We start from the raw sequence: 20,568 nt of genomic DNA on the forward strand, positions 1-20,568 counted from the left end.
TACGGAGGTTCTTTGTATGTATATTCAAATAATTTAACTTTTACTTTCCTGCATATTTCTTCAGTGGAAATGTTCATATACTTTTATAAGAAGAACCTGTCCGGATATTACTTGCATTTCTAAGATGTTGCTTGAGTTTTCAATTCAGGGACTTTTTTTTTTTTTTTACACCAGGGGTGTTTTAGATAGTTGCTTGGCTGATTTATTACAAACTTCTGTCCCGTCACATATAGTCCTTGGATGCCAAGATGCATATTAAGATAATTGGAATTCTGAGCTTCACATTTTGAAATAAGGAAAAGGCCACAAATTAAAACAAGCTGAACTATGAGTCATCTGAAACTTGTAGTTCAATTATAAATTCTCTTGCTGCCTGACTAAATAAATAAAGCAACATTTCAACAACTGATTTCAATCAGTTTTGAATATCCCTCGTTTTTTTCTGCAATTTTACTGTTATCCTCATAAAATAATGCTATTTGATGAATTTCAGTAAGTTGTGACAACAGTAGGACTAGATTGCTTACTGTAGTCAAGTACCTTTTTTTCCATTTTGGGTGGACGGGAAAATGTTTAGTAGGTAGCCTACTTTAAACCTCCACTGCTCCAGGTACAAAATAAGTACCTGTATAGAATATGTAAACTGCTTTGATTGTAATCACAGCAAAGCAATACTGTATATCAGATCCCCTTTCCCTTTACTGTCTAATTGGTATTTGGGTTCTGTTACTTCTGCTTCCCCCCTTCCCCTCTTTTTGTTTTGCTCTTGTCTTTTCTGTTGTAGAAAATCATAGGAGTTTAAAAACACATTTTACATGTTTCCTATGTTCGTGCCCCTATTCTTAAAAGCTCTTCAGTTGTTTGAGGGAATCATTTGATGTTTGGATTGGTTTTTGTAAGGATTAACCCCTGGGCCTGCAGATTTATCATTCCTGTTAATGGAAACTCAAAAAGAGGAGCAGCTGTTAAAGAATAGTTTCCAAACCTGTCCTCAGGTGTCCTTATCCAGGATGGGTTTTGGGGGTATAAATTGTGAATATGCATGAGCTGTTTTTACATGGCCTACCTTCACCAAATGCAAAGTCTTAACCTGACTGGCATTCCGATCCAAAGAAGCAGGAAGATTAAGTGGATTAGTGAGTTCGCTTCCCACTTCTGCCCACTGATACTCTTTTTAGGATCTTCAACAATACACTTTGAGCCGTTTTACTAAACTGCGTTAAAGTGCTAATACATGCTTAACACAGGGGGAAAAGGTAATTTGCCTGTCAGCATGTGCTAATTGTGCACTTTTTTTTAAATACTTTTTTTGGAGGGGGGAGGGGGGATCTCATGGGTGGCGAATAGGTGGGCAAGCATTATCCAGCTAGTGTGTTTGCATTAGCACATGTTAACTGGTTATTGCAGGAGCGTTTAGTGCCTCCTAAATAGATGGTAAGTGCTCCCAAGGTAATATTTTTGCAGGTTTCATGTGCTGATGAAAAAATTAGTGAGACCTGCACAAAGTATATAATTTGGCCTCAATACTGCCATGTTAAAAATGGACTTAGCACATGGGAAGGCCTTTGTTAGCATGCACTAAGCCTAGATTTTGCCACAGAAGGAGCAGCCAGGACTAGCATCTCACTTGGCCAGGCAGGTCCTGACAAAAGTCTTTCCATTAAGCAGGCATCGGGCGCGTTCGCTGCTCTTGGCTTTCAGATGCCGGCAGCGGGGGCAGAGTTCGAACTTCTGGGCTGAATGCAATGTCCGCTTCAAGTGAGGGGAGTTGTTCTCTCAATGCTCCCTCTACAGGTGAGGCAACTACTCCAGATGACAGTCCATTGGGTCTGTTGCGGGAGCCACGGATGTGGCAGGAAACATGCTTCTCTCTTCTCTGGCATAATGAAGAGGCAAATAGTAACTAAATTAAAGGAAATTTAGAGAGATGGGTGGGAGCTCATGCAAATCCCCCCCTCCCCTCGCAGTCTCCTTTTCCCTTTATTGGCCCCTGCTCAGAAGAAACAATATTTGGAGCAGCCCTTTAAACTGTGCCATAGACTCACTAATCACTGCACAGCAATCTCATGCATAATCAGTGTTTGCTCAGACATGCAATTCACAAAGTGTATGACTTTTGTGTTTACTAAACAGGAAGGAGAGAGGCCCAATTACAGTTGTAAATTTTGTGCTAAATTAAGTTTGAAAGGATTTTTGCTTCTAACATAAGTCTTGATCCTTTAATCACTGGGAACAAAATGCATTGTAAACAAAATAACCTACAGTGTGTCATGAGTGTCCACAATGTTTGGCATTGTTGCACTACGACAGATATCATGGGTGTCGGTCAGTTAAATACTGAAAGGGAAAGAGGTGGGAAAGATGAAAGGTGAGCAGACTACTATTCAAGTTTTTGCAATATTTGTTTTGAATTTCATTTGAATTGGCATAAAAAAATTGTAGATCTGCTTTGAGAAATATGTTCTTCTGCCCCTTTGACTTATCAGGTTCAAATGGTTTCTCCCATTCTTTGCGATGCCATAACTTTGCCATGTCCTATGACAGCTTTAATTTGGAATGATTGCAGAATGCGTACAAAGACTCAGAATTCATGTAACTACAGCAAAGCAGGATGCTAGAGAGTTAATATCACAGTTATAGAGATATTACCAAAAGGCTAAATGACCTGGTGCTTACATTAAGCTGTATCTGAATTCAAGCACAGAGGATCTCTTAAGGAAGAGGGAAGGGATAGTAGGGATTAGTTGATAGTATGGATAGGTCATATGGTCTTTATCTGCCATCATTTTCTCTGTGTCTATGGTAAAGATGAAGACTGTATTTGAATTCTATGAGCATGACAGAGCTGGCATCAGAGACTGGGAAATAACTTCAAGGATCCCAAGGAAGAAGAAAATGGTAAAGAGATTAAAAATATGAGTCAGTCTAACACTCAGTAGCCCTATTCTGCCCTAAATTGTCAGCTCATTTTCTCAGAACTTCTTTCTATCCATCTGCTTCCTCCTAATACAGAGCTTCCAAAATTGTGACTGGGGTTACAAATCCCATATTTGGGGGGGGGGGTCACAACCTGGCCCAGCACTCTCTCTCTCCTGCGATCCTTCTCCCTCTCCCTCCTTTACCTCTGGATTGGTACCACCTACTAGTTTTGTCTCTCCTGGCATCACCGCCTAGCTGTATCATTAGTAGGAATCACATGTAAGGATGTCATGTAAACCAATGTCCAAACTTCCTTTTAAGAAGGAATCGTGATTTATAGACAGAAACCAGAAGGTCCTAAGAATGTTGCTGCTAGAGACCACTCCTCATTCAGTTAGATACACTACAAGATTGCTAATATCAGAACAATTGAAGAATAACCACCAATTTAAACAGTGTGCAAGTGTGACACAAAGGGCTGCCTTTAATATAACAGAAAACAGTGGCTAAAACCATCCTTGGCCAAAGCACATGGGTAGCTGTGACTCTCCTGAATCAGAATTTGCACAGAATCAGTGGTGTATTTTTTAAATTATTATTTCATTTTACCAGCTTAAAAACCAGTTAAAAGTGATGGAGGAAAAGGGCATTTAAAAGTTGAGAGTTTTTCCCCTTGATCTTTCTCCACCCCTTTTTTCAGCAGTTTAAAGTAGTCTCTGTTCCTCAGCATTATGTTTTCTATTTATCCTCTTCAGGTGTATCCCTCTAGTATTTAAGGATACTTCTTTGAAAAAATCTACTATAATAAAACTCACCCTCAATGTTCTGAGGACACTGACGTCAGTGAAGCCAAGCCCTGACTTCCTTCAAAAAGGTTCGAAGGTTCGTGGTGGTGAAGCTACCAAAATTGCTCTGGGCCCCGCCCTTGAGGGCGGAGCAATGGCAGAACAACGAAGGGGGAGGCAGGGGGGTGTGGGAAATTGCTCCAGGCCCCGCTCTCACGTCAAACGTCATGATGTTGGAGGCGGAGCAATGGCAGAACAACGAAGGGGTTGGCCAGGGATGGAGGGGGGGTGTTGGCAACAAAAACCTTGCTAGCGCCCTTTTCATTTGCTCAGAAACGGGCCTCTTTTACTAGTATACTATAAAAGAACTGTATTCCACGCATGCCATTTTCTTTTTCTGTGTATCAGTTTTGCTTTCTGTTGTATCTATTGGTGAAAGCAGGTCCCCTTTCACTAGCACAGCAGCTCTCCCAGCTGAAATTAGTGTCTTTCAATTATTGCCATGGCAACGGTCTGACACAAACTCAGGAGCAGAGTTTCTCGTAAGGCTGGGAGCAGGAAGAAGAGCGGGGCTTGGGCTGTAAGGAGACACTATTCATGAGGAGAGAATGAGACGATTTCATACTTGTTCATCTCAGCTCTAACATTTGGTCCCAAATACAGAAATGCTAACTGATACCAGGTAATATTCAGTGGATGACCCTATTCACTCTCCTTGCCCCTGCTAAGTCACTTTTCCCCAGCCTCCTGCACTGTCCACCACTCTTATTGCCACTCATCCGCAGCAGTCACAAGCAAACATACTGGCCACAACTAGCAAAATTTGCATGTGGGATCCTATACATCCTGCTATCAGCACAGCTAAGAAGACAACTTCTATTCCAGGAAGGACTGTGGAAGAGAGGAGAGCTAGATTGAATCCTGAGATTGTTGATGACTTCTTATTTATCCACAAATTAAAAAAAACATAACAGTGCTTTATAGGGCATATTTTTCCCCTCTAGGGCATATAGAATGGGTTGTATTTTATACCCCTGGACATTTTGACAGTGTGAATCAGGATTCCTTGGTGTAGTAGAAATCACCTATTGTTGGGGTTGTGGGTGAGGATGGTGGTGGGAAGGAGGGTTATTATAGCTGCTCGTTATTATTCTCTATTAGTAATTTATACACAACAGTTGCACAGCATATTGTTTCTTTTTAATAAAAAGATTTAAATATAAAATCATAAGTGTTAAGGCTTCTGCAGATGAGGACAGAGCCCACGGCGATGGGACGGGGGCGGAGACTAATTTTGTCCCCATGTCATTCTCTAGTTGTTACTACCTATCATATGGAAAAAAAAAAAACATGAGTAGCCATATTGGGTCAAACCAATGGTCCATCTTGCCCAGTATCCTGTTTCTAACAATGGCCAATCCAGGTCACAAGTAGCAGAAACCCAATTAGTAGCAACATTCTATGCTACAACTCCCAGGGCAAGCAGTTGTTTCCCCATGTCTGTCTCAATAGCAGACTATGGACATTTCCTTCGGGAACTTGCCCAAACCTTTTTTTAAACCCAGCTGCTCAAACCATTGTTACCACATCCTCCAGCATTGAGTGCCAGAGCTTAACTATTTGTTGAGTGAAAGCTATTACTATGTGTATGATTTACTTGTGTGACTGATATTCAAGCCTGTTGCAGTCTGTGTTTTTTTTTTTATTATTGTACAGGCCGCTTTGAATATTATGTATCTAACCCAGTGTTTCCCAAGTCTGGTCCTGGAGTACCCCTTGCCAGTCAGATTTTCAGGATATCCACAATGAATATGCATGAAAGAGTTTTACATATGATGGAGGCAATATATGCAAATCAAGTTCATGCATATTCATTGTGGATATCCTGAAGACCTGACTGGCAATGGGTACCCCAGGACTGGACTTGGGAAACACTGATCTAACCGTGCCACAATTTTACAATACAATAAAATTCCACTTCGTGGAAGATCTGGAGCAGTGTTTCTCACGTCCATTTGTGAAGTACCCCTTTCAGGTTTCAGGATATCCACAATGAATATGCATAAAATAGATGTACATATAACAGAGGCAGTGTATGCAAATCATTCATACATATTCATTGTGGATATCCTGTAAACCTGACTGGCAAGGAGCACTCCAGGACTGGACTTGGGAAATGCTGAGCTGGAGCCATCTCTAATGATTCCTTGGATGTGATGGCTCTCCTTGAATCTTCAGGAGAACTAATCACTAAAACAGTGTTTCCCAAGTGTTGATTAAACTTTAAAGTCCTATAAATGAGGGTCACGTGATGCTATGCTGAGGAGCGGACGCTAGTTGCCTCGCTCCTGCTCCCTCATAGCCAAATCAGCAAAGAACACCCCGATAAAGTGACCGAACTCACCCAGAATATCGGCGTAGAGTCAACGGAGGCTGTGAGCAAACATAAAATATCGCGTTTATCGATAATGGCTGCCAAAAATCTGAGAAAAGGTAAAGAGAAGAGCAGAATGACGGAGGACAAGATGGCGGCTCCGGCAAGCCCAGCGGCCTCGTTAGTGGGATCCGCATGGGCTGCCGAAATAGTGGAAGAAGTAACTAACGCCATGGAGACAATATTAGAAAAAAAGTTGGGGCCTTGACAACGAAACTAGAAGCTCTCCACAACAAATTGGAGAAGACATGGCAACATATCAGCGCTGCACAAGCGATTTGGAAGACCGCATGGCGAAAGTGGAAGAGACTCAAACAAAGCTTCAAAAGATGGTGGACTCCTATGCCGACAAACTTGAGGATCTGGAGAACAGATCCAGAAGAAACAATTTAAGGCTAGTGGGCATTCCTGAAAACCAAGGAAATCGCGATCTGAATCGATACCTGGAAACGTGGATATCAAAAGAGCTGGAATTGTCAACGGAGCTGGGACCCTTGAGAATAGAACGGGCCCATCGCCTGGGAATAAAGCAGACGAACTCTGTAAGGCCCAGAGTGGTTATCTGCAAAATTCTCAACTTCGCACACAAAACAGCAATCTTGCAGGCGTTGCGCAATGGTAAAGAATTAATTTGTGGCACTCAAAAAGTTTTGTGCTTTCAAGACTACTCGGCAGGGGTGTCGGCGCAACGAAAGGTGTTTTCACCAGTCTGTGCCGAATTGGTGAAGCGCAAAATCAAGTTTGCACTGATGTACCCTGCAAAATTGAGGATCACACACCTGTCATCCACGAATACTTATTCTTCAGTAGAAGACGCGCAGAAGTTTATACAACAACTGGATTCCAATCGCTGATGATTTGCAGCTGAGTGTGGATGGCGCAGCCATAACTAATTGTTAACAGGCAGGAGCCACAGTGAGGTTTGGCCCGGTATTTGTGACTTTGAACTTTGGTTAAGTATAAGTATACAGAACATTTTGATTTGTTTGAAGTTAAGAATCTCAACATGAGCAAGGTGTTATAAAGAAACTGCTGTTAAGAAAGGCTGTTCAACCTCTTATAAAGGTTTTATATGCCATGCAAGATGGTTGTAAAGTGGCATGAATGATAAAATAAGCATAAGTGGGGATGCTTTTGGAGCAGCGAAGATGTAATATAGGGGGAAATGATTTGTATGAGGGGAGGCGAGAACGGATAAACAATAGGGGAATAAAAAAGGGGTATTCATAATACTTAAGGGTTGACTTTGGCGGAAAGCCTTGATTTGGGATGGGGGAGAGGCGTCAAAAGTGACTTGATCTCGAGGGAGGGATCTTCGGGGAAGAAAGGGGGATTTGGTAAGATGGGAATGGGGGGACTAGGGAGGAGTCAAGGGACTGAGAGGTTACAGGGAGGGAAAGCTGATAGATGGGCATTAATTAACAGGAAATGGGCTATAATACAGTGGTTATGCAAGCAATTTGCTGTGTGTGTTTGGAACAGATGTACTGGATTATATAGGGGGTGTCAGAGGCTGGGCTGGCTCCCCTTAGTCACTGTACTAAGCAATTGGTGGACTGTAAGTACAAAATATAGGCAAAATGATTAAGATAGTCACTTGGAATGTGGGGGGCATCCACTCCCCCATAAAAAGATCCAAAATATTACATTATTTACAGCACATTAAAGCTGACATAGTATTCTTACAAGAAACGCATTTGTCAGAGAGTGAACATGCTAAACTGGCGAGGTAGTGGGTGGGGGAATGTGTGGCATCAGCGGCAGTGGGTCGTAAAGGCGGAGTGGCAATTCTAATCCGCAAGGGGGTGGCATTGCAACTTAACAATAGCTAGACAACAGGTGCTTTTAGGAAGTATATATGCTCCTAATCAACTTGATATCAAATTTTACAAAAAACTAGTAACAATTTTAACTAAAATAGAATCTATCCCTTTGGTGCTTGCGGGAGATTTTAATATGACCTGGGATTCTCAGCTGGACAGATCCAATCCACCGCTGGGACATGGGCCAAAGAAGGGGAGGGGCTTGCTGGACTTTTGCTCACTACTTGATCTTATAGATGTGTGGAGGGTCTTGCACCCTTTAGACAAGGAATATACACACCAATCCAGAGCGCATGGCACTCTCTCCAGGATCGATTATTTGTTGATCTCGCGTGAGATGTTTTCGGACATTGGAGGGGCAGAAATTGGCCCTTGCGTGATCTCAGACCACGCAGCAGTCTGGATGACGTGGAATCTGGGGAGAAGGGAGGGGGCGGAGAGGGGTTGGTCCTTCCCTAGCTACTTATACAAAGATGGGAATTTTAAGGAATTTCTTGCGAAAAAGTGGGGGGAATACTCACTTAATAACAAAGAGACGACTGACAACGCAACATTATTCTGGGAAGCTGCAAAACCTGTACTCCGCGGGGACATTATAAGCTATGTTAGCCACAATAAAAAAAGCCAGGGACAGGGAAATTTTACGCTTAGAGAAACAGTTGCTGGTTCTCCGGAAGCAATTGGGGAGAAGGTCTTCCAACAAGGTCAGACAAGACATGATTGCCGTTCAGACATCTTTGAACTCCTTGTTACATGACAGGGCAGTTAAATCACAAGCTTACTATAAATTTCATCTATACAAACATGGAAATAAAGGAGGCAGGATGTTGGCAAGGTTAATTGCTGCCAAGAGTACTTCTAGACATATCTTAACGGTTAGAGATGAAAGGGGGAAATTACTTCACACAGATAAGGAGATAGGAGATGTTTTCCAGAGATTCTTTCAGCAACTATATGGTTCGGGAGAAGAGAGTGGCCTTAGTGGTGAACTCTACTTGGGAAATATCTCAATCCCTAACATCCAACCAATAGAACGAAAGTTCTTGAACGCTCCTATAAGCGATGAAGTGTGCTGGGCAATAGGAAGTAGTAAACTGGGTAAAGCCCCGGGTCCAGACGGCCTGAGAGCAGAATTTTATAAATTACTGGGGGATCACATAGTGCCAACAGTAGCCAGGGCTTTTAATGCTTGGGTGGAACATGGACAATTACGGAACATCTTAATTTGGCCCAGATAATAGTATTGCCCAAAACAAAAAGAGATCACACATTGGTATCGTCTTATAGGCCCATCTCGCTTCTCAACCAAGAAGTAAAATTATTTGCAAAAATACTTGCGAATAGGTTGAGACGCGTTCTCCCACGTATTATTCACGCAGCGCAGGTAGGGTTTGTTCAGGGGAGGTCAGTAGCTCGGAACCTTAGGTGCATCTTAGCATCCTTGGAACGTCTGGAGGCTACTCGCGAACCGTCTATCATGATTAGTTTTGACGCCGAAAAGGCGTTTGATCGGGTGGAATGGCCTTTTTTGTTCTCTGCTTTGAATAAATACGGGTTCCAGGGGTGGTTTGTGAGGGCGGTGGCGGCCCTGTATGAGTCACCTCGAGCCAAGCTGTGGGTGAATGGAATGTATTCACCATCATTTGATATTAAACGGGGGACTCGGCAGGGTTGCCCGCTCTCGCCCCTCCTTTTTGCACTATATATGGACCCTTTGATCCCAGATATAAATATGTGCTCTACAATTAGAGGGGTGAGGTTTGGAGAACAGGAATTTAAAGTGGCGGCCTTCGCCGATGACTTATTGGTGCTGCTTACAAATCCCTGGGAGTCCCTAGGTGATCTCTTAGAAGTTTTTTCAGAATTTGGGGCATATTCTGGGTTCAAATTAAATTATGACAAGTCGGAAGTGATGGCTATAACAGCAGAAACCCGAAGATCCTGGCAGGGACAATTCCCACTGAGATGGGTGGAAAACTCATTCCGTTATTTGGGCATTTTTTTAGTACCACGGACAAAAGCAATATATAAAACAAATGTCCAATGGCTGTTAGATAAAACAAAGCAGCAGTTGGACGCTTGGAGAACTTTGACACTGCCACTGTCAGGCCGACTGTGCTTAATCTGCATGGTAATTCTCCCCAGATGGCTATATGTCATGCAAACCTTACCTCTACGGTTATTACAGAAAGACATAAGAATGTTGTATCGTTTAGTGATGAGGTTTTGTTGGGCATATAAGAAAGCAAAAATTCATATGTCATTGCTATTGGGGGGGTGGAGGCAAGGGGGAATGGGTTTACCCAACATTAAATATTACAATATTGCCTGTAATTTGAGACAAGTGCGTGATTGGATCTGTTCCTCTGATTATCATACCCCTTTGGAGATAGAAAAGGTGCTGTTTAAACCCTATCAATTGATTCCAAGATGGCGTTTTGCACACACGCACCTGTGTGAGCTCCCTGAGGACGCTGCGAACTGTTTCCTCTTGCGGCTCCCTCATCCCGTCGTTCGCGATGGGAAAGCGGAGGGGGAAGGTGAGGGAGCTCCCCTCGGTTCCTGGACCTTCGTTGGCTTTGAGGCAAACGATTTTGCAGTTCCCCAGGACGCCGCCGGGACCTCTATGTACATCGACTCCTTCTGCCACTGTCGACGTGATGACGTCGATGGAAAGCGGAGACGGGGTTTCCTTGAGCCCCGAGGACCGCAGGGAACCTCCACAGCCAGGAAGTGAATTACTCGCCGCAGCCCAGACAGTATCCGATACCGAAGGGGTGAATTCGGAGCTGCCAGAGGGGAGAACAGCGGCGAAATCGAGTGGGACCCCGGACTTTACGTTTTCGGCCGATTTGGCCTCAAAGGTACTCCCGCAAGCTATTATTAATAGACTTTCTTCTACCGAGATCCCACCACACTCCCTTTTGCCAACAGGTGGAATAAGTAAGCCCTCTTTTGTGACACTTGAGTCACTGTGGGATATGGTATATAATACTCACTCCTCCATGCAATGTATGCTAAAAGAAAATACTAAAGATATTAAAACTCTTTCAGAAGCAGTTCTGATTCAGGCACAGGTGACAGCACAGCAGTCCTCTAAGATTGAAAAATTAGATACTAAGATTCAAGAAATGGGGTCTTTGGAATCCGTTTTGGTTAAGGACAATAATTTCTTACATAAACGTTTGGAATACCTTGAAAATCAGTCTCGGAGACTTAACCTCCGGTTTCTTAATTTCCCCAAGTCTCCTTTAATTTCCTCAATAGAGATGGTGAAAAAATACATGATTGACATTCTGGGAATGGACAAAGACTCATAACTCGAGCCCACTATATCTGGAACATTAAGGGGACATTGGGAGATTCCCCTAGACGAGAAATGGGTGAAGAAATGAATCTTCCTTCCTTCCTGGAAAGTTCACTGGATGTGATTACCTACAGGACTACAATGTTAGTCACTTTTGTGTTGGAGCCGGATCGGAATGCTGTGCTAAGACTTTCCCTGAGACATTTAGATGATCTGTTTATGGGCTCCAAGGTTAGGATTTTTCCTGATCTTTCTAGGCCGACACAGGTAAGACGCAGGGCCTTTTTGGAACTCCGTCCCAGAGTAGAAGCCTTGAAAGCTAATTTTGTTTTACGTTTTCCTTGTATATGTACTGTTATGCTTGAGGGCAAACAATTTCAATTTGTAGACCCTAAACAGCTTAAAGATTTTCTAGACGCTAGAGTTGAAGTGACTGTTACATGCCCTCCTACACAGCAGGCTGGAGTCTGAATTTAGAGATAGTAAGTGTGTAATAATAACCTAATGCTTTTTTTTTTTTTCATTTTTTTCCTTTTCTTGGAATCGCTTTTCTTTAGTTGTGGACGGAAAAAAGTGTTTATTGTTTCCTCATACCATTTTTTGTAAGAATTTCTTTTGTTATTTCAATGTGAATTGTATTATCACATTGCTGTGTGAATCATTAAATGATTAATAAAGGTTAAAAAAATAAAATAAAATAAACCCTATCAATTGATCTCATTACTGCACGGAAATAATTCATATTTGCCACGGTGGATGGGTAGATCAATCCTTCTGGGCCCAGTACGAGATGCGTGGAGATTCTTGGGTAAACACATGGGAGGTGACGCACAGGTGTCAGAACTTTTAACGATTAAGGGGAACCCAATGTTTGGTCCAGGACAGGAGAACAAAGTGTTTGAACGATGGGAGGATCTGGGCCTCAGCAATTTAGGGGCAGTGATAGATCAAGAAGGAGAACCTAGACCTTTAGATCAATTGATCCCTTGTGAATCCATTTGCTGGGGTGATAATTTTGCCTATTGCCAGCTGAAGCACTATGTTCGCTCTCTAGACAAAGAGGCACTCAAATTCAATCTAGGAGAGAAAATTCAGAATTTATTTGCGGAGACCTCAGAAGAGGCTCCTTCCATTTCCAATTTACAGAAGAAAATTTGGTCCTTTGTACCTGGAAAGGAGCTGGCCCAGCTTCGGCGACGGTGGGAAGTAGATATAGGGAGTGATCTTACTTCTTGGGACATAGCAGCTCACCTTAAGAACATTCCTCAACTAATTAGTGGGGCAGGATACCGAGAATGTGCATATAGAGTTGTTAATAGAGCATACTTTTCACAGGTGCAGTTATTCCGAGCAGGGAGAATTGACACACCCACTTGTTTGAAGTGCAAATCAGCTGACAATTCTTTATATCATGGGTTTTGGGGATGTCCAGTTATATGATGTTTTTGGAGACAGGTGGTGGCATACCTCTCACTTTTGATGTCGTGTCAAGTACAAGGGACACCTATGCAGGTGATGCTTGATTGCCCCGACTCAGTCAGGGGGCATAAAGCCGGAGAAGCGTTGTTGTGCCGTAAGCTATGTCTGATTGCTAGACATTGTATACTGCAAAAATGGGCTTCAAAGGACACACCAGAATTCTGGCACTGGCGCAATCAAATATATCAAGTAATAACATGGGAAGCGCAAGAGGCCAGAGGTTCATATAAACGTAAGGCCCGTTTTCTCAAGCTCTGGGGTCCCTACCTAGCTAAACTAACACAGCAGGGAAGGAGTTTAATTCTTAATAAACTATGAATGCGGTTACCAACTGTTATAATGCTCAAGTTACATACATAGAGGTAAAGGGAGGGGGGGGATATTGGGGACAAAGGGGTTTAAAATGAGGATGGGTTTTGGATGATATGTGTTGCACAAGCTGAAGTAGTGGAAATATGTTATCAATGTTAAATGTATCTCTGCAATATTATTCTTTTGTAATTTCATTCTCAATAAAAATTGTTGAATATAAAGTCCTATAAATTCAATGCCCTCCTAAACTCCTCCTGACAGAACAACTTTTAAACTAATCTCATAAACTGACCAGGTAATGCAGCTCTGGGGAACTAATGCACATCTCAAATTGTTGAAGCCCCTTGACCTTTGGTCTTCTGTTCCAGGCATCTCCAAATCTTCTAAGAATGCTGTATATTTGCTGTCATGCCACTCAGTTTCTCTTCTTTCAAAAAGACTGATTAACTCTTTTGTGGTAAAGAGAAAAACATTGTGTTCGCACAAAGTAGAAACAAAAATCTAAGAGAAATTCTTGTACCTTCTACATTACCTGATACTACTATAAACCAGATTGGTCCCAGTGGACATCATCCATGTGGTAATTGCTCGGTGTGCAAACACTCTTTGGACATTACACATTATGAGGATCATCAGACCGGGAGGAAATATGCTCTAAATCATCAATCAAATTGCAATTCTGACAATGTCATTTATGCCATTATCTGTCCTTGCAAGAAGATTTACATTGGCAAGACTAAGCGCCTAGTAAAAACACGTATAATAGAACACAGGAGCTGCATTAAACGTAAAATAATATCAGCACCTTTGACAGATCACTGGATTTCACACAATCATTCTATAGAAGATCTTCAATTCTTTGTTCTCAGAAAATTCATTCCTAAATGGCGTAAAGGTGATTTGGACATAACTCTTCTAAGAGAAGAGCAAAGACTTATCTTCTTTTTTAATAGTTTACATCCCAATGGTCTTAATGCAGAAATTGATTACAATGTTTTTTTATAAAAAAAATTTTATTGTCATCACATGCAGCTGTATTTGGCACTTCTTTCTGTGATCATCAATGTTTTAGTATCTTTTTTCATAAAAATAAGTTTTTTTAAAAAATATATTTTCCAGTTCCCTACAAGTATAGGTACAGACCTTAATATACTCACCCATCTCTGTGACATATAGTTTCTGTTTCATATAAATTGTACATTTCTTCATAATAATTTTGTACAGTTGTATATTTCTTCAAAAAATTTTTTGAGTTTTGTATTCCATAATATCATACATAATATATTCTTATATTGTTCTTTGCATTATTTTTAATTTTATTTCATTTCATTGCATTTATAGCCACATTTTCTTTTATTTAATATACATTTCATATATGGCCATATGATAGTTTATTTCACAAATATTTTTTTTTATATATTTTGGCTCTGCAATCTAATTATATACAATCTTCTTAATTAAATTTTTTTTCCAATTTATTAACTTAACATTTAATCTTATTTTTCTTTTTTCTTTTTTTATTTATTAATCATATTTAAATTTTCTCTTTGTTTATTTTATTTTTTATTCACAATTTTCTAATCATTTATTCATCATTTGTACCATCTGCAATTCAAAATAACATTTTTTCAAATAATGAATTTTAACATAATTCATAGATTTTATTAACACATACTATAACGTTTACAATTAACATACTTGCATTCTGCAATATTTTTACAGTACAATATACTTCACCTCACTTCCTTACATTCATTAAAATACACATCACTTTATTTAGCACGTTTTTCTGACTCAGTATTTTCGCTATTCAGACATTATTTTTCACACGATGTACACTCAGTTCAAATTTATAACACACATGCTTACTGTTTCCATTTTCACACCCTTGGGCACAATGGCTTAATCACATTGTTTTACATATCACGATAACACTGATGGTTCATCAACAATTATTTTTAGGCATTTTTGTTTATATATTTGATTGCAATCATATTTTTTCATCGCCAAATTGCCCTTTTCTTTAGGTTGTCAATATTTAGATCATCTAAAAAAATTTTTTATGTTTTTCATCTACAGTTATAATGTAGTAGAGTTTCTTCATTTATTATTATAACGCAGTAATTGGTTTTTTTTAGTTTTTGGTTCACTTTGCTACTCAATTTTAGCGAAGCACAGTGCTAGGTTACATTATTACACCTTCTCATATATTCCTTCTCAAAACTCAAATAACATTCATGCTTACATAATCCTCACAATTTGTAGTACAATTCACATCTCATTAAGTATCTTCGGTCTATTCAAATACATAATTCTTAGCCTATCAATCTATTACCTAATAATTAGATAATTCTCATATTCATTTAAATCTAACGACGGTTTAAATCATTTTTTTCTCTTAACAATGGAAGTGTGCTATTTCATTTTCAATTTTAATTATGTTTCTTTTATTTATTATTAGTCTATTGCGCAAAATAATCAGTTACGTTTATACAACGCGAGCTCTTTATTTGCCTATCAAACAAGCAGCGTCCTATCGCATTTTTTCTTTTTTTAAATATATTCCATAATTAGTTTTGTCGAGGACTGCTTTATTTCCCGTTCTTTAATTAGTTTTGGCGGTTAAACTCTAATCCAATTAAATAGTTGAGGTCGATTTAAATATACAATTTTTAGATCATTCATCCATTACTCAATAATTAGTTTCTGACATTCCATTCCTCCAAATATAATCTGTTCATTATGTCTATTTAGTCTTTATTTAAATCTTTATGGTGCCTTATTTATCTCTTATTTTTAAACCATGTAAGTATTTCATTTTAAATCACGTTTACTTCATTCATCACCATTGTTTATGCAACGTAAGTGCCTCATTTGCTTATTAGACCAGTTTGTTTTTTATGATATATTTTTTCTTTCAGACACATCACATACATTAGTTTAGTTTAGGGTTGTTTCAATTTCCGTTTTCAATTAGCTGTTATTATTTGATTTTTAGACGTTAGTTTTTTCTCTCCAATTTTGAAAAACGTCATTTCCTTTATCTTATTTATTTAAGTGGCATTGTCGCCACCGCCATTGCTTATAGCATTTTTGTAATTGCAAACCGTTTTTACGAGAGGAGGTAAGCATTAAAATTTAAAATATCACTTTTGATCCACAGCATTTAACTATCACACTAATATTTTATCGTTTTAGTTTGCACATCTTCGTTTGTTTTGCACAGGTATTTCCTTCGGTTTTCATCGTGTGATAGACATACACATATATAACACAAAATATACATAGTGGCACTTACTCAGCGGTGTGTTTAACAAATTTTCTTTCTGAGAATAAACAAAGCATCAATATATATTTAAGTGATTACATAATCAGAAATAGCCATATTTCATTCTGTTTATATCATAGTTTTTTGGCAATTCAACAATAGATAAGCAAGAATAAAAACTTTTTTATTATTTTCATTTTATATGGATGCACTTTATCCTTAACTAATTCACCGGCAGTTTCATTTCACTTTTTCTCATTCAATTCTCAATTTTTTCTCTACTTTTTTGCAGTACAACAGGCTAGTTTCTGGTTAATATCTAAAAATTTGTCTAGAGGAGAGGAGGTAAGCTCGCTTCGATTTTATTTCTTCGTTTATCTTTCATATAATATTTTTCACACAATGTCTGACACAAATATACCTTCACATAGCGTTTTTATTTCCTCAAATAGGATTTTATACATACATATATTTCTCAAAACATCCCGTTGACAGTTTCAGAGATGGTAGTAGTTATTTTTCAATTGTCCAATTGTAAACATTTATCGTTTAGTTTTATATCGTATTAATATAGATGGACCATCCTTATGTCATATCATCATCACATAAGCATTTAGATAGATTTTTTATCTTTTTGATATTTCACTTATACATCGGTCCAATTTTTAACTTTTTTATGTTTTATCCCACTAACATCTATATAGACCCAAGAGGGTTCACCGACACCATTTTTCAGAGTGCACGTTTCACATCAAATTACCTGAGGTAATTTTATTTCTCCGAGGACAAGCAGGCTGCTTGTTCTCACTGATGGGTGACGTCCACGGCAGCCCCTCCAATCGGAATCTTCACTAGCAAAAGCTTTTGCTAGCCCTCGCGCGCCGATGCGCACCGCGCATGCGCAGCCGTCTTCCCGCCCGAAACCGGCTCGTGCCGGCCAGTCTTCTTTTGTCTGCGCTCGGTATGGTCGTGTTTACGCCGTTCGCGCCCCTTAAGTCGACCTCGCACGTCTTTTTTGACTTTCGCTACTAAAAAAAAAAAAAACCCAAAGCATTTCGGAAGGAGACCTTTTCGGTCTTTTTTCCCTTCCTGTATTCCTAGTTTTTGCCCCGTTAAGTTTTCTTTCGTCGTCGGGGTAGGCCTTTTTGTGGCCTCAGGTCGAAGTTTTTTCTTCCCCTTTTTTGTGGTGCCATCTTCGCCATTACGAGTTTTGATCTCGCCGGCGCGATTTTTCCGCCCATGACATCGAAGTCTCCCAGCGGCTTCAAGAAGTGCACCCAGTGCGCCCGGGTAATCTCGCTCACTGATAGACACGCGTCGTGTCTTCAGAGTCTGGGGGCTGGGCACCGCCCACAGGCCTGTAGTCTGTGCGCTCTTTCACAAAAGCGGACTCAGGTAGCGAGATTGGCCCAGTGGAACGGTTTGTTCTCGGGCTCTTTGTCGGCATCGGCACCGGGAGTATCGAGTGCATCGACGTCGCCAGCGTCCAGACCTTCATCCTCGGCCGCGACTGCATCGAGTGCATCGAGGCATCGACCCTCTGCATCGGGGCTGAGACATCGGAAGTCGGCGTCGGTGGTACCGGGACCTCCACGTCTGCAGATGTCGTCGGACGGTGGTGCTTCGTCTGCAGTGCAGGTGAGGGCTGTCCATTCCCCTGCTGGTGGCGGTGAGCCTTCGGGTGGGTCTCCCCCTACCCTGAGGGCTCCTGCGATACAGCCCCCCCGAGACCGACCTTCTTCGGCCTCGGCCCCGAGGAAGCGACGGTTGGATTCTACGTCCTCCTCATCGGTGCCGGGAAGCTCCGGTGACATGCTTCGTTCCAAAAAGTCGAAGAACCATTGACACCGGTCCCCTTCCCGTATCGGCATCGAGAGCTCTGGGTCGCCGAGGGAGTCTGCACCTAGTAGGCATCGGCATCGAGAGGACCGCTCACCCTCTGTTCAGGAGGTGTTGATGCGCTCCACTATGGACAGCCCGGAACAGCCTCCATGCCCGGAACAGACTCTGACATCGACACATGCATCGGCTTCCATGCATTTCTCCACAGCCGCTCTGCACGAGAGTCTCCGGGCCATCCTCCCAGAGATTCTGGGAGAGCTGTTGCGCCCTTCCCCTCCGGTACCGGGGGTGCTTGCACCACCGGTACCGTCGAGTGAGGCGCCGGCTGGCCCCTTGCCCGGGGTGAGGTCTCCGACATCGGTGCCGCTTGCGGTACCGACTGCGGTCGCCTCCCAGGAAGGCTCCCCGACGACGTCGGCGGAGGGAGCTTCGCCGGTGCGGGCGAGGGAGTCTACCTCTCGACGCTCCCACCGTGGCCGTGGTTCCGGGCACGGCTTCAGACACAGGTCCGTGAACTTGTGTCTGATACCGATGGTGAGGCCTCGTGGGAGGAGGAGGAGGACATCAGATATTTCTCTGACGAGGAGTCTGATGGCCTGCCTTCTGATCCCACTCCCTCTCCTGAAAGGCAGCTTTCTCCTCCCGAGAGTCTGTCTTTTGCGGCCTTTGTCCGGGAGATGTCTATGGCCATCCCCTTCCCGGTGGTTGTGGAGGACGAGCCCAGGGCTGAAATGTTTGAGCTCCTGGACTATCCTTCTCCACCTAAGGAAGCGTCCACAGTACCCATGCATCATGTTCTAAAAAAGACATTGCTGGCGAACTGGACCAAGCCATTAAGTAATCCCCACATTTCCAAGATCGAGTCCCAGTACCGGATCCATGGGGACCCAGAGCTGATGCGCATTCAGTTGCCTCACGACTCTGGAGTTGTGGATTTGGCCCTAAAGAAGGCTAAGAGTTCTAGGGAGCATGCTTCGGCGCCCCCGGGCAAGGACTCTAGAACCTTAGACTCCTTTGGGAGGAAGGCCTACCATTCTTCTATGCTCGTGGCCAAAATCCAGTCTTACCAGCTCTACATGAGCATACACATGCGGAACAATGTGCAGCAGTTGGCGGGCTTGGTGGACAAGCTCCCCCCTGAGCAAGCCAAGCCATTTCAGGAGGTGGTCAGGCAGCTGAAGGCGTGCAGAAAATTCCTGGCCAGAGGGGTGTATGACACCTTTGATGTTGCGTCCAGGGCCGCTGCTCAAGGTGTGGTGATGCGCAGACTCTCATGGCTGCGTGCCTCCGACCTGGAGAATAGGATCCAGCAGCGGATTGCGGACTCGCCTTGCCGTGCGGATAATATTTTTGGAGAGAAAGTCGAGCAGGTGGTAGAGCAGCTCCACCAGCGGGATACCGCTTTCGACAAGTTCTCCCGCCGGCAGCCTTCAGCTTCTACCTCTACAGGTAGATGATTTTTGGGGGGAAGGAGGACTGTTCCCTACTCTTCTGGTAAGCGTAGGTACAATCCTCCTTCTCGACAGCCCGCGGCCCAGGCTAAGCCCCAGCGCGCTCGCTCTCGTCAGCAGCGTGCGCCTCAGCAAGGCCCCTCGGCTCCCCAACAAAAGCCAGGGACGAGCTTTTGACTGGCTCCAGCAGAACATAGCCAACATCCAAGTGTCAGTGCCGGGCGACCTGCCGGTTGGAGGGAGGTTGAAAGTTTTTCACCAAAGGTGGCCTCTCATAACCTCCGATCAGTGGGTTCTCCAAATAGTCCGGCAAGGATACACCCTCAATTTGGCTTCAAAACCTCCAAATTGTCCACCGGGAGCTCAATCTTACAGCTTCCAACACAAGCAGGTACTTGCAGAGGAACTCTCCGCCCTTCTCAGCGCCAATGCGGTTGAGCCCGTGCCATCCGGGCAGGAAGGGCTGGGATTCTATTCCAGGTACTTCCTTGTGGAAAAGAAAACAGGGGGGATGCGTCCCATCCTACACCTAAGGGCCCTGAACAAATATCTGGTCAAAGAAAAGTTCAGGATGCTTTCCCTGGGCACCCTTCTCCCCATGATTCAGGAAAACGATTGGCTATGCTCTCTGGACTTGAAGGACGCCTACACATACATCCCGATACTACCAGCTCACAGACAGTATCTGCGATTTCGGCTGGGTACACGTCACTTCCAGTACTGTGTGCTACCCTTTGGGCTCGCCTCTGCGCCCAGAGTGTTCACGAAGTGCTTGGCTGTAGTAGCAGCGGCACTTCGCAGACTGGGGGTACACGTGTTCCCACATCTCGACGATTGGCTGGTGAAGAACACATCCGAGGCAGGAGCTCTACAGTCCATGCAGATGACTATTCGCCTCCTGGAGCTACTGGGGTTTGTGATAAATTATCCAAAGTCCCATCTTCTCCC

This window comes from Microcaecilia unicolor, chromosome 4 (genome assembly GCF_901765095.1).
Source record: "Microcaecilia unicolor chromosome 4, aMicUni1.1, whole genome shotgun sequence".
Taxonomy (NCBI): domain Eukaryota; kingdom Metazoa; phylum Chordata; class Amphibia; order Gymnophiona; family Siphonopidae; genus Microcaecilia; species Microcaecilia unicolor.